Source organism: Oncorhynchus keta, unplaced genomic scaffold, assembly GCF_023373465.1.
Source record: "Oncorhynchus keta strain PuntledgeMale-10-30-2019 unplaced genomic scaffold, Oket_V2 Un_contig_13387_pilon_pilon, whole genome shotgun sequence".
Lineage (NCBI taxonomy): Eukaryota > Metazoa > Chordata > Actinopteri > Salmoniformes > Salmonidae > Oncorhynchus > Oncorhynchus keta.
Genome location: NW_026278199.1, coordinates 80,758 through 93,073, shown reverse-complemented (window position 1 = coordinate 93,073; position 12,316 = coordinate 80,758). Strand labels below are relative to the sequence as shown.

General features: G+C 51.0%; 1 pseudogene; it reads left to right on the top strand.

The window, feature by feature from the left end:
- Positions 1-12,316, top strand: part of LOC127918146 (centrosomal protein of 89 kDa-like) — a 119,050-nt pseudogene that overhangs the window by 42,928 nt on the left and 63,806 nt on the right.

The window sequence follows — 12,316 nt, the reverse complement described above, 5'->3', positions numbered from 1 at the left end:
ACGAGGAACAGAGACGAGGAACAGAGACGAGGAACAGAGACGAGGAACAGAGACGAGGAACAGAGACGAGGAACAGAGACGAGGAACAGAGACGAGGAACAGAGACGAGGAACAGAGACGAGGAACAGAGACGAGGAACAGAGACGAGGGACAGAGACGAGGGACAGAGACGAGGGACAGAGACGAGGGACAGAGACGAGGAACAGAGACGAGGAACAGAGACGATGAACAGGGATGAGGAACAGAGACGAGGAACAGAGACGAGGAACAGAGACGATGAACAGGGATGAGGAACAGAGACGAGGAACAGAGACGAGGAACAGAGATGATGAACAGAGATGAGGAACAGAGATGAGGAACAGAGATGAGGAACAGAGATGAGGAACAGAGATGAGGAACAGAGATGATGAACAGAGATGAGGAACAGAGATGAGGAACAGAGATGATGAACAGGGATGAGGAACAGAGACGAGGAACAGAGACGAGGAACAGAGACGAGGAACAGAGACGATGAACAGAGACGATGAACAGAGACGAGGAACAGAGATGAGGAACAGAGATGAGGAACAGAGATGATGAACAGCTGTAGATAGTCTCCATGTTTTAACTACAATCATAAAGTGTGTGTGTGTGTGTGTGTGTGTGTGTGTGTGTGTGTGTGTGTGTGTGTGTTCTCTACCGTAGCCAACTGGAGGCTGACTCAGGCCGTCAGCAGACTGAGCTAGAGGAGCTGCAGCAGAGAGTGACTAGTCTACAGACAGAGAAGAACAGTCTGCTGTTGGACAAAACCAACCTGACTGCTGACATCAAGAGTCTGGAGGCTGACCTGGAGGTGTCCCGACATGCCAACAGGTACTCAGACCCTGACCCCTGACCTCTAACCTCACTGCTGACATATATATAGGGGATAGGGTGCCATAGGGCTCTGGTCTATAGTAGTACCACTATATATAGGGGTTAGGGCTCTGGTCTATAGTAGTACCACTATATAGGGAATAGGGCTCTGGTCTATAGTAGTACCACTATATAGGGAATAGGGCTCTGGTCTATAGTAGTACCACTATATAGGGAATAGCGCTCTGGTCTATAGTAGTACCACTATATAGGGAATAGGGCTCTGGTCTATAGTAGTACCACTATATAGGGAACAGGGTGCCATAGGGCTCTGGTCTACAGTAGTAGTTAGTTCCTGTATGTATCTGGAGACTCTGAGGGAACAGCTGTTAGTTCCTGTATGTATCTGGAGACTCTGAGGGAACAGCTGTTAGTTCCTGTATGTATCTGGAGACTCTGAGGGAACAGCTGTTAGTTCCTGTATGTATCTGGAGACTCTGAGGGAACGGCTGTTAGTTCCTGTATGTATCTGGAGACTCTGAGGGAACGGCTGTTAGTTCCTGTATGTATCTGGAGACTCTGAGGGAACAGCTGTTAGTTCCTGTATGTATCTGGAGACTCTGAGGGAACAGCTGTTAGTTCCTGTATGTATCTAGAGACTCTGAGGGAACAGCTGTTAGTTCCTGTATGTTTCTGGAGACTCTGAGGGAACAGCTGTTAGTTCCTGTATGTATCTGGAGACTCTGAGGGAACAGCTGTTAGTTCCTGTATGTATCTAGAGACTCTGAGGGAACAGCTGTTAGTTCCTGTATGTATCTAGAGACTCTGAGGGAACAGCTGTTAGTTCCTGTATGTATCTGGAGACTCTGAGGGAACAGCTGTTAGTTCCTGTATGTATCTGGAGACTCTGAGGGAACAGCTATTAGTTCCTGTATGTATCTGGAGACTCTGAGGGAACAGCTGTTAGTTCCTGTATGTATCTAGAGACTCTGAGGGAACAGCTGTTAGTTCCTGTATGTATCTGGAGACTCTGAGGGAACAGCTGTTAGTTCCTGTATGTATCTGGAGACTCTGAGGGAACAGCTGTTAGTTCCTGTATGTATCTGGAGACTCTGAGGGAACAGCTGTTAGTTCCTGTATGTATCTAGAGACTCTGAGGGAACAGCTGTTAGTTCCTGTATGTATCTAGAGACTCTGAGGGAACAGCTGTTAGTTCCTGTATGTATCTGGAGACTCTGAGGGAACAGCTGTTAGTTCCTGTATGTATCTGGAGACTCTGAGGGAACAGCTGTTAGTTCCTGTATGTATCTAGAGAGTCTGAGGGAACAGCTGTTAGTTCCTGTATGTATCTGGAGACTCTGAGGGAACAGCTGTTAGTTCCTGTATGTATCTGGAGACTCTGAGGGAACAGCTGTTAGTTCCTGTATGTATCTGGAGACTGAGGGAACAGCTTTTAGTTCCTGTATGTATCTGGAGACTCTGAGGGAACAGCTGTTAGTTCCTGTATGTATCTGGAGACTCTGAGGGAACAGCTGTTAGTTCCTGTATGTATCTGGAGACTCTGAGGGAACAGCTGTTAGTTCCTGTATGTATCTGGAGACTGAGGGAACAGCTTTTAGTTCCTGTATGTATCTGGAGACTCTGAGGGAACAGCTGTTAGTTCCTGTATGTATCTGGAGACTCTGAGGGAACAGCTGTTAGTTCCTGTATGTATCTGGAGACTCTGAGGGAACAGCTGTTAGTTCCTGTATGTATCTGGAGACTCTGAGGGAACAGCTGTTAGTTCCTGTATGTATCTGGAGACTCTGAGGGAACAGCTGTTAGTTCCTGTATGTATCTGGAGACTCTGAGGGAACAGCTGTTAGTTCCTGTATGTATCTAGAGACTCTGAGGGAACAGCTGTTAGTTCCTGTATGTATCTGGAGACTCTGAGGGAACGGCTGTTAGTTCCTGTATGTATCTGGAGACTCTGAGGGAACGGCTGTTAGTTCCTGTATGTATCTGGAGACTCTGAGGGAACGGCTGTTAGTTCCTGTATGTATCTGGAGACTCTGAGGGAACAGCTGTTAGTTCCTGTATGTATCTGGAGACTCTGAGGGAACAGCTGTTAGTTCCTGTATGTATCTGGAGACTCTGAGGGAACGGCTGTTAGTTCCTGTATGTATCTGGAGACTCTGAGGGAACAGCTGTTAGTTCCTGTATGTATCTGGAGACTCTGAGGGAACAGCTGTTAGTTCCTGTATGTATCTGGAGACTCTGAGGGAACAGCTGTTAGTTCCTGTATGTATCTAGAGACTCTGAGGGAACAGCTGTTAGTTCCTGTATGTATCTGGAGACTCTGAGGGAACAGCTGTTAGTTCCTGTATGTATCTGGAGACTCTGAGGGAACAGCTGTTAGTTCCTTGTATGGAAAAAAACAGCCCTCAATCTCAATGTGTCAATCTCTCTGCAAGGTGTTAGAAATGTGTTCCTGTGATCAACACAATGCCCTCTGCCCCTCTCACTCTCTCTTTCTCTCTATCTCTATCTCTGTATCTCTCTCTGCAAGGTGTTAGAAATGTGTTCCTGTGATCAACACTCTGCCCCTCTCTCTCTGTATCTACCTCCCCTTCCCTCCTCTCGCTCTCTCTCTCACTGTATCTACCTCCCCTTCCCTCCTCTCTCTCTCGCTCACTCTCTCACTCTCCCTCTCTCCCTCTCTCTCGCTCTCTCTCACTCTCCTCTCTCTCTCACTCTCTCTCTCTCTCTCTCTCTCTCTCTCTCTCTCTCTCTCTCTCTCTCTCTCTCTCTCTCTCACGCTCTCTCTTTCTCTCTCTCTCTCTCTTGCTCTCTCTCGCTCTCTCACTCTCCCTCTCTCACAGGAAGGCCCAGAGGCGTATAGGCCTGTTGAAGCAACAAGTTGATGACTCTATAGAGAAGGAGATGAGAGCCCATCACTACCTGTCCTCTATCGTAGCTCTGGCTGAGAAGACCACACAGGAGAGAGACCAGCTAGTATACATGGTATAACACACACACACGCACACACACACACATCACATCAAATTAGTGATGGCTGTTTAACAGTCTGATGGCCTTGAGATAGAAGCTGTTTTTCAGTCTCTCGCTCCCAGCTTTGATGCACCTGTACTGACCTCGCCTTCTGGATGATAGCGGGGTGAACAGGCAGTGGTTCGGGTGGTTGTTGTCCTTGATGATCTTTATGGCCTTCCTGTAACATCGGGTGGTGTAGGTGTCCTGGAGGGCAGGTAGTTTGCCCCTGGTGATGCGTTGTGCAGACCTCACTACCCTCTGGAGAGCCTTACGGTTGCGGGAGGTGCAGTTGCCGTACCAGGCGGTGATACAGCCCGACAGGATGCTCTCGATTGTGCATCTGTAAAAGTTTGTGAGGGTTTTAGGTGAAAAGCCGAAAATCTTCAGCCTCCTGATGTTCATTCAGTTTTGTCGGTGATGTGTACGCCGAGGAACTTAAAACTTTCCACCTTCTCCACTGCTGTCCTGTCGATATGGTATAGATCTCTATAGATACATACTGCAGGTAGACACCATGACAGAGATGGTATAGATATCTATAGATACGTATCACATCATACCACAGAGGGCCCATCACTGCAGGTAGACACCATGACAGAGATGGTATAGATCTCTATAGATACATACTGCAGGTAGACACCATGACAGAGATGGTATAGATCTCTATAGATATGTATCACATCGTACCACAGAGGGCCCATCACTGCAGCTAGACACCATGACAGAGATGGTATAGATATCTATAGATACATACTGCAGGTAGACACCATGACAGAGATGATATAGATATCTATAGATACATACTGCAGGTTGACACCATGACAGAGATGATATAGATATCTATAGATTACATACTGCAGGTAGACACCATGACAGAGATGGTATAGATCTCTATAGATACGTGTCGTGTCTTTGGCTATGCCGGATTAAGTAATATGACATGCTATTCTATAAAATAATTTCTCCGTAATTAATATGACCTGATTGAGCAAATCATGTAAATGTAATTAAGTAGAGAGTCGGGGCACCACAAAATAATATTTATAGAGCTGTTATCTTCCGAATAAACTCTTAAAGACCTCGTAATATTTTACGTCGTAAAGGAAAACCTAGTGGGCGGAACAGATATTACAGCTGGTTACACAAAAGAAAAGGGGCTGGGTTGAGTGAAAGAGTGGGAAGACTGAGGAACAAAGGGAGAAGCTGTGCTATCGTAAATACAGTCTCTTATGCATTCTAAATTACCGCCCATTTGGAAAAGGAAAATGCAATAAATATTTACTCTCAGCTGCGCTTCAGTAGGTTGGTGGTAGATGGAAGGCCGTGTTGCCCAACCGAGTCCTTTGAAGAATGTTTGGCTACCTTGTCGTAACGTCGTTGTGAGGTAGATGGGATACTCTGTCTGTTCCTTCCTAACCTGTGTTTGCAGCTGCTGTTGCTAACTCAACGGCTAGGAGGTATCACTTCTGTACTGAATAAGAGTTCAAAGTTCATACCATTCGCAACCAAAGCTCACGCTGATGTTGGCTTCATTCTGTAGTTCTTATCTGAACCATTCTGACATCGGACCGACATCCTTAGAACAGGAGGTTATACTGTCTTCAAGGCTTTGAAGGGAGAGGAGGGAGTGTTTGAAAAGTTTTATAGCCCATGTCCCTTCACAGGGGCGGGCCACTGATTGAACAGAGCCCTAACCTTCTGAAAACCCAAATCTCACATTTTAGAAGCTAAAAATCACATTTCATCCCATCACAAATAATTTAATATTCAAACATTTAAATTGAACAACAATTCCATGTGAATCCGATAACTCTGATGTGTAGACTTTCCACTGTAGAGTTTATGTCATCTTATCATTGATGAGAATGTCTCAGATGACAACCGAACTGACATCATATTCATTAAGTACCACCGCATATGTTCCATTGGTCGGATTACCAGAATATAGTTAATTTCCCCCCACCTTCTGATGTTCCCCGAATCTCTATGTTAACCAAGGGGTTTGCAAATGTAACCTCAGTAGGGGGTAGAGAGAGGAAAAAGGGGGGAAGAGGTATTTATGACTGTCATAAACCTACCTCCCAGGCCAACGTCATGACAGCTGTTTCCTGAAGTCCACGATCATCTCCTTTGTTTTGTTGACGTTGAGTTAGAAGTTATTTTCCACACTCCCAGAGTGCCTACCTCCTCCCTGTAGCCTGTCTTGTCATTGTTGGTAATCAAGCCTACTACTGTTGTGTCGTCTGCAAACTTGATTATTGAGTTGGAGGCGTGCTTGGCCACGCAGTCGTGGGTGAACAGGGAGTTGATAGGAATTTTATGAATAAATGACTAAACAATATCCCCATTTTAAACAGAACTGTACAAACAGAACAATATGAATTCATAAGTCAGGGATTGTGGAGCCTGTAACAGGGGGGGTAATTACACTAAATAAATACCATTCCAGCCTGGTTGGAGAAGATTGGAAGTGTTTTTTTGTTCAGTAAGCAGAAAGGGTAATTAACCTATGGTTGAACCGACTCAACTTAGCACTGGAATGTTCAGATAAGACATTGTGTGTATTCTTAGGTTTTCCATTAGCTGGAAGCATTAGCATCTGCTGAAGGGTGATGGATGAAAAACCTTCTGAAGTCGCGAATGAACTTTTGAACTGTTGGGAGACAGAATATTTTATGACCTATGACGTCATATTTTGTATATAAACTGTTGTTCGTGGTTACATGGCAGCGCTTCGAGAATAAATACTATTATCTATATTTGATAAGACTGGTCTCTGTCTATTTTATGCAAATAAGAATCTTACCAATTCTCATAAAATAGACTAAGTGAATTCAATGAATGAAAACATATTGGAATAATGAAATTATACCAACAGGAGTACAGGAGTGGGCAGAGCACGCGCCCTTGTGGGGCCCCAGTGTTGAGGATCAACTGGGTGGAGATGTTGTTTCCTACCCTCACCACCTGGGGGCGGCCCGTCAAAGTCCAGGACCCAATTGCACAGGGCGGGGTTGAGACCCAGGGTTTTTCTGGAGTCCAGACGAAGTTGGTCCTGCAGTTCAGCCGAACCTGAACTCTGGAGGCTAAGTTGTCGGTCTGTTGGAAGTGTGTCTCAGTGGCAGTTCCAGTGTTTTCTGGTCCTGCCAGTCCAGACTGTTGGAAGTGTGGTCCTTCCAGTGTTTTTCCAGCCCAACCTGGACTCTGGAGGCTAAGTTGTCGGTCTGTTGGAAGTGTGTCTCAGTGGCAGTTCCAGTGTTTTTCTGGAGTCCAGACTAGTTGGTCCTGCCAGCCCAACCTGGACTCTGGAGGCTAAGTTGTCGGTCTGTTGGAAGTGTGTCTCAGTGGCAGTTCCAGTGTTTTTCTGGAGTCCAGACGAGTTGGTCCTGCCAGCCGAACCTGGACTCTGGAGTCCAGACGAGTTGGTCCTGCCAGCTGAACCTGGACTCTGGAGGCTAAGTTGTCGGTCTGTTGGAAGTGTGTCTCAGTGGCAGTACCAGTGTTTTTCTGGAGTCCAGACGAGTTGGTCCTGCCAGCCGAACCTGGACTCTGGAGGCTAAGTTGTCGGTCTGTTGGAAGTGTGCCTCAGTGGCAGTTCCAGTGTTTTTCTGGAGTCCAGACGAGTTGGTCCTGCCAGCCGAACCTGGACTCTGGAGTCCAGACTAGTTGGTCCTGCCAGCCGAACCTGGACTCCGGAGGCTAAGTTGTCGGTCTGTTGGAAGTGTGTCTCAGTGGCAGTTCCAGTGTTTTTCTGGAGTCCAGACGAGTTGGTCCTGCCAGCCGAACCTGGACTCTGGAGTCCAGACTAGTTGGTCCTGCCAGCCGAACCTGGACTCTTGAGGCTAAGTTGTCGGTCTGTTAGAAGTGTGTCTCAGTGGCAGTACCAGTGTTTTTCTGGAGTCCAGACGAGTTGGTCCTGCCAGCCGAACCTGGACTCTGGAGTCCAGACCTGCCAGCCGAACCTGGACTCTGGTCCAGACTGTTGGTCCTGCCAGCCGAACCTGGACTCTGTGAGGCTAAGTTGTCGGTCTGTTGGAAGTGTGTCTCAGTGGCAGTTCCAGTCCAGACGAGTTGGTCCTGCCAGCCGAACCTGGACTCTGGAGTCCAGTTGGTCCTGGTACTCTGTAACCTGGACTCTGGCAGTAGGCTGGAGTCCAGGTTGTCGGTCTGTTAGAAGTGTGTCTCAGTGGCAGTAGTCTCTACGTCGTTACATACAGTTCATTGATCCATGTCTCCGAACATCTGAACAATAGAATCTCTTTTTTTTTTATCTTTTTTTTTTTCTTTACCTTTATTCAACAAGTCAGTTAAGAACAAATTCTTATTTCCAATGACGGCCTACGAACAGTGGGTTAACTGGTCTAGGAACAGTGGGTTAACTGGTCTAGGAACAGTGGGTTAACTGGTCTAGGAACAGTGGGTTAACTGGTCTAGGAACAGTGGGTTAACTGTCTGTTCAGGGGAGGAACGACAGATTTGTACCTTGTCAGCTCGGGGATTTGAACTTGCAACCTTTCGGTTACTAGTCCAACGCTCTAACCACTAGGCTACCCTGCCGCCTCTACACTCTAACCACTAGGCTACCCTGCCGCCTCTACACTCTAACCACTAGGCTACCCTGCCGCCTCTACACTCTAACCACTAGGCTACCCTGCCGCCTCTACACTCTAACCACTAGGCTACCCTGCCGCCTCTACACTCTAACCACTAGGCTACCCTGCCTCCTCTACACTCTAACCACTAGGCTACCCTGCCGCCTCTACACTCTAACCACTAGGCTACCCTGCCGCCTCTACACTCTAACCACTAGGCTACCCTGCCACAGGAACAAGAATCTTTTGTGCGTGTGATGTACATTACTTTACCACAGTTAGTAAGGGGGGCTGTTAGACTGGCTGACTGTGTTTGACTGACTGACTGGGGGGGTAGCTGGTTAGCATAATGTGGTTATCTTGTTACTGTAGCTGGTTAGCATAATGTGGTTATCTTGTTACTGTAGCTGGTTAGCATAATGTGGTTATCTTGTTACTGTAGCTGGTTAGCATAATGTGGTTATCTTGTTACTGTAGCTGGTTAGCATAATGTGGTTATCTTGTTAATGAACCTATCTCCCTCCCTCCTTCCTTATCCCTCCCTCCCTCTCTTGCTCTCCCTCTTTCCTTATCCCTCCCTCTCTCGCTCTCCCTCCTTCCTTATCCCTCCCTCTCTCGCTCTCCCTCCTTCCTTATCCCTCCCTCTCTCGCTCTCCCTCCTTCCTTATCCCTCCCTCTCTCCCTCCCTCCTTCCCTCCCCCTCTCTCTCTCCCTCCTTCCTTATCCCTCTCTCTCTCGCTCTCCCTCCTTCCTTATCCCTCTCTCTCTCGCTCTCCCTCTTAACTTATCCCTCCCTCTCTCGCTCTCCCTCCTTCCTTATCCCTCCCTCTCTCGCTCTCCCTCCTTCCTTATCCCTCCCTCTCTCGCTCTCCCTCCTTCCTTATCCCTCTCTCTCTCGCTCTCCCCTCCTTCCTTATCCCTCTCTCTCCCTCCTTCCTTATCCCTCTCTCTCCCTCCTTCCTTATCCCTCCCTCTCTCGCTCTCCCTCCTTCCTTATCCCTCTCTCTCTCGCTCTCCCTCCTTCCTTATCCCTCTCTCGCTCTCCCTCCTTCCTTATCCCTCTCTTGCTCTCCCTCTTCCTTATCCCTCCCTCTCTTGCTCTCCCTCCTTCCTTATCCCTCCCTCTCTCGCTCTCCCTCCTTCCTTATCCCTCTCTCTCTCGCTCTCCCTCCTTCCTTATCCCTCTCTCGCTCCCCCTCCTTCCTTATCCCTCTCTCGCTCTCCCTCCTTCCTTATCCCTCCCTCTCTCGCTCTCCCTCCTTCCTTATCCCTCTCTCCCTCCTTCCTTATCCCTCTCTCTTTCCCTCTTTCCTTATCCCTCTCTCGCTCTCCCTCCTTCCTTATCCCTCTCTCTCCCTCTTTCCTTATCCCTCCCTCTCTCGCTCTCCCTCCTTCCTTATCCCTCTCTCTCCCTCCTTCCTTATCCCTCCCTCTCCCTCCTTCCTTATCCCTCTCTCTCCCCTCCTTCCTTATCCCTCTCTCTTTCCCTCTTTCCTTATCCCTCTCTCGCTCTCCCTCCTTCCTTATCCCTCTCTCTCCCTCTTTCCTTATCCCTCCCTCTCTCTCTCTCTCCCTCTTTCCTTATCCCTCTCTCGCTCTCCCTCCTTCCTTATCCCTCTCTCTCCCTCCTTCCTTATCCCTCCCTCTCTTGCTCTCCCTCCTTCCTTATCCCTCTCTCGTACTCCCTCCTTCCTTATCTCTCTCTCTCGCTCCGCCTCCTTCATTATCCCTCCCTCCCGTCATTCCTCCCTCCCTCCTCATCCTTCTCTCTCGCTCCCTCCTCATCCCTCTCTCGCTCCCTCATCCCTCTCTCCTTCCTCATCCCTCTCTCGCTTGCTCGCTCTCCCTCCCTCCCCTCATCCCTCCCTCCCTCGCTCCCTCCTCATCCCTCCCTCGCTCCCTCCTCATCCATCTCTCGCTCTCCCTCCTCATCCTTCTCTCGCTCTCCATCCCTCCTCATCCCTCTCTCGCTCTCCCTCCCTCCTCATCCCTCTCTCACTCGCTCTCCCTCCCTTCTCATCCCTCTCTCGCTCTCCCTCCCTCCTCATCCCTCTCTCGCTCTCCCTCCCTCCTCATCCCTCTCTCGCTCTCCTTCCTCCTCATCCCTCCCTTCTCATACCTCTGTCTCGCTCTCCCTCCCTCCTCATCCCTCTCTCGCTCTCCCTCCCTCCTCATCCCTCTCTCGCTCTCCTCCTCCACTCCTCTCCCAGATCCGTAACCCTCCCTGTCTCCTCTCTCCCTCCGCAGGCCTCGTCCCTAGAGCACGACAAGCAGGGGGTGATCAGCAGGATTGTGGAGGACACCGTGCGGCTCGGAAAGCTTCAAGAGAAGGTCAAGGTAAGGCAGACACAACACCACCCTGACACATTAACTCTGAGCTCTCGACAACCATCAGCTGAGCCCCTGACAACCATCCCCTGAGCCCCTGACAACCATCCCCTGAGCCCCTGACAACCATCCCCTGAGCCCCTGACAACCATCCCCTGAGCCCCTGACAACCATTCCCTGAGCCCCTGACAACCATCCCCTGAGCCCCTGACAACCATCCCTGAGCCCCTGACAACCATCCCCTGAGCCCCTGACACACTAACTCTGAGCTCTCGACAACCATCCCTGAGCCCCTGGCAACCATCCCCTGAGCCCCTGGCAACCATCCCCTGAACCCCCCGACAACCATCCCTGAGCCCCTGGCAACCATCCCCTGAACCCCCGACAACCATCCCTGAACCCCCGACAACCATCCCCTGAGCCCCTGACAACCATCCCCTGTCCCCCCGACAACCGTCCCTTAACCCCCGACAACCGGGAGTGTGTAGGTGGGGAGAGTGTGTAGGTGGGGAGAGTGTGTAGGTGGGGAGAGTGTGTAGGTGGGGAGGGGTGTGTGTGGGTGTCTGTGTGGGTGTGGTATTATCCTGTCAGTTCTGTCAAGGGACCTCCAGGCCTCAGACAGTAGTCTAGGTTACCATCGACCTCCAGGCCTCAGACAGTAGTCTGGGTTACCATCGACCGACAGGCCTCAGACAGTAGTCTGGGTTACCATCGACCGACAGGCCTCAGACAGTAGTCTGGGTTACCATCGACCTCCAGGCCTCAGACAGTAGTCTGGGTTACCATCGACCTCCAGGCCTCAGACAGTAGTCTGGGTTACCATCGACCTCCAGGCCTCAGACAGTAGTCTGCCTCGCCCTGCCTCCCCTGCCTCGCCCTGCCTCGCCCTGTCTCCCCTGCCTCGCCCTGTCTCCCCTGCCTCGCCCTGTCTCCCCTGCCTCGCCCTGCCTCCCCTGCCTCGCCTCGCCTCCCCTGCCTCGCCTCCCCTGCCTCGCCCTGCCTCGCCCTGTCTCGCCTCCTCCTGCCTCGCCCTGCCTCCTCACCCTGCCTCGCCCTGCCTCCTCCCCTGCCTCGCCTCGCCTCCCCTGCCTCCCCTCGCCCTGCCTCCCCTCGCCCTGCCTCCCCTCCCTGCCTCCCTGCCTCCCCTGCCTCCCCTGCCTCACCCTGCCTCCCCTGCCTTGCATCCCCTGCCTCCCCCTGCCTCCCCCTCACCCTGCCTCCCCTGCCTCGCCTCGCCTCCCCTGCCTCGCCCTGTCCCTCACCCTGCCTCGCCCTGCCTCCCCTCCCCTGCCTCGCCTCGCCCCCCTGCCTCGCCCTGCCTCCCCTGCCCTGCCTCGCCCTGCCTCCCCTGCCTCCCTCACCCTGCCTCCCCTCACCCTGCCTCGCCTGCCTCCCCTGCTTCGCCCTGCCTCCCCTCCCCTGCCTCGCCCTGCCTCCCCTCACCCTGCCTCCCCTGCCTCGCCCTGCCTCCCCTCACCCTGCCTCCCCTCACCCTGCCTCCCCTGCCTCACCCTGCCCCCCTGCCTCCT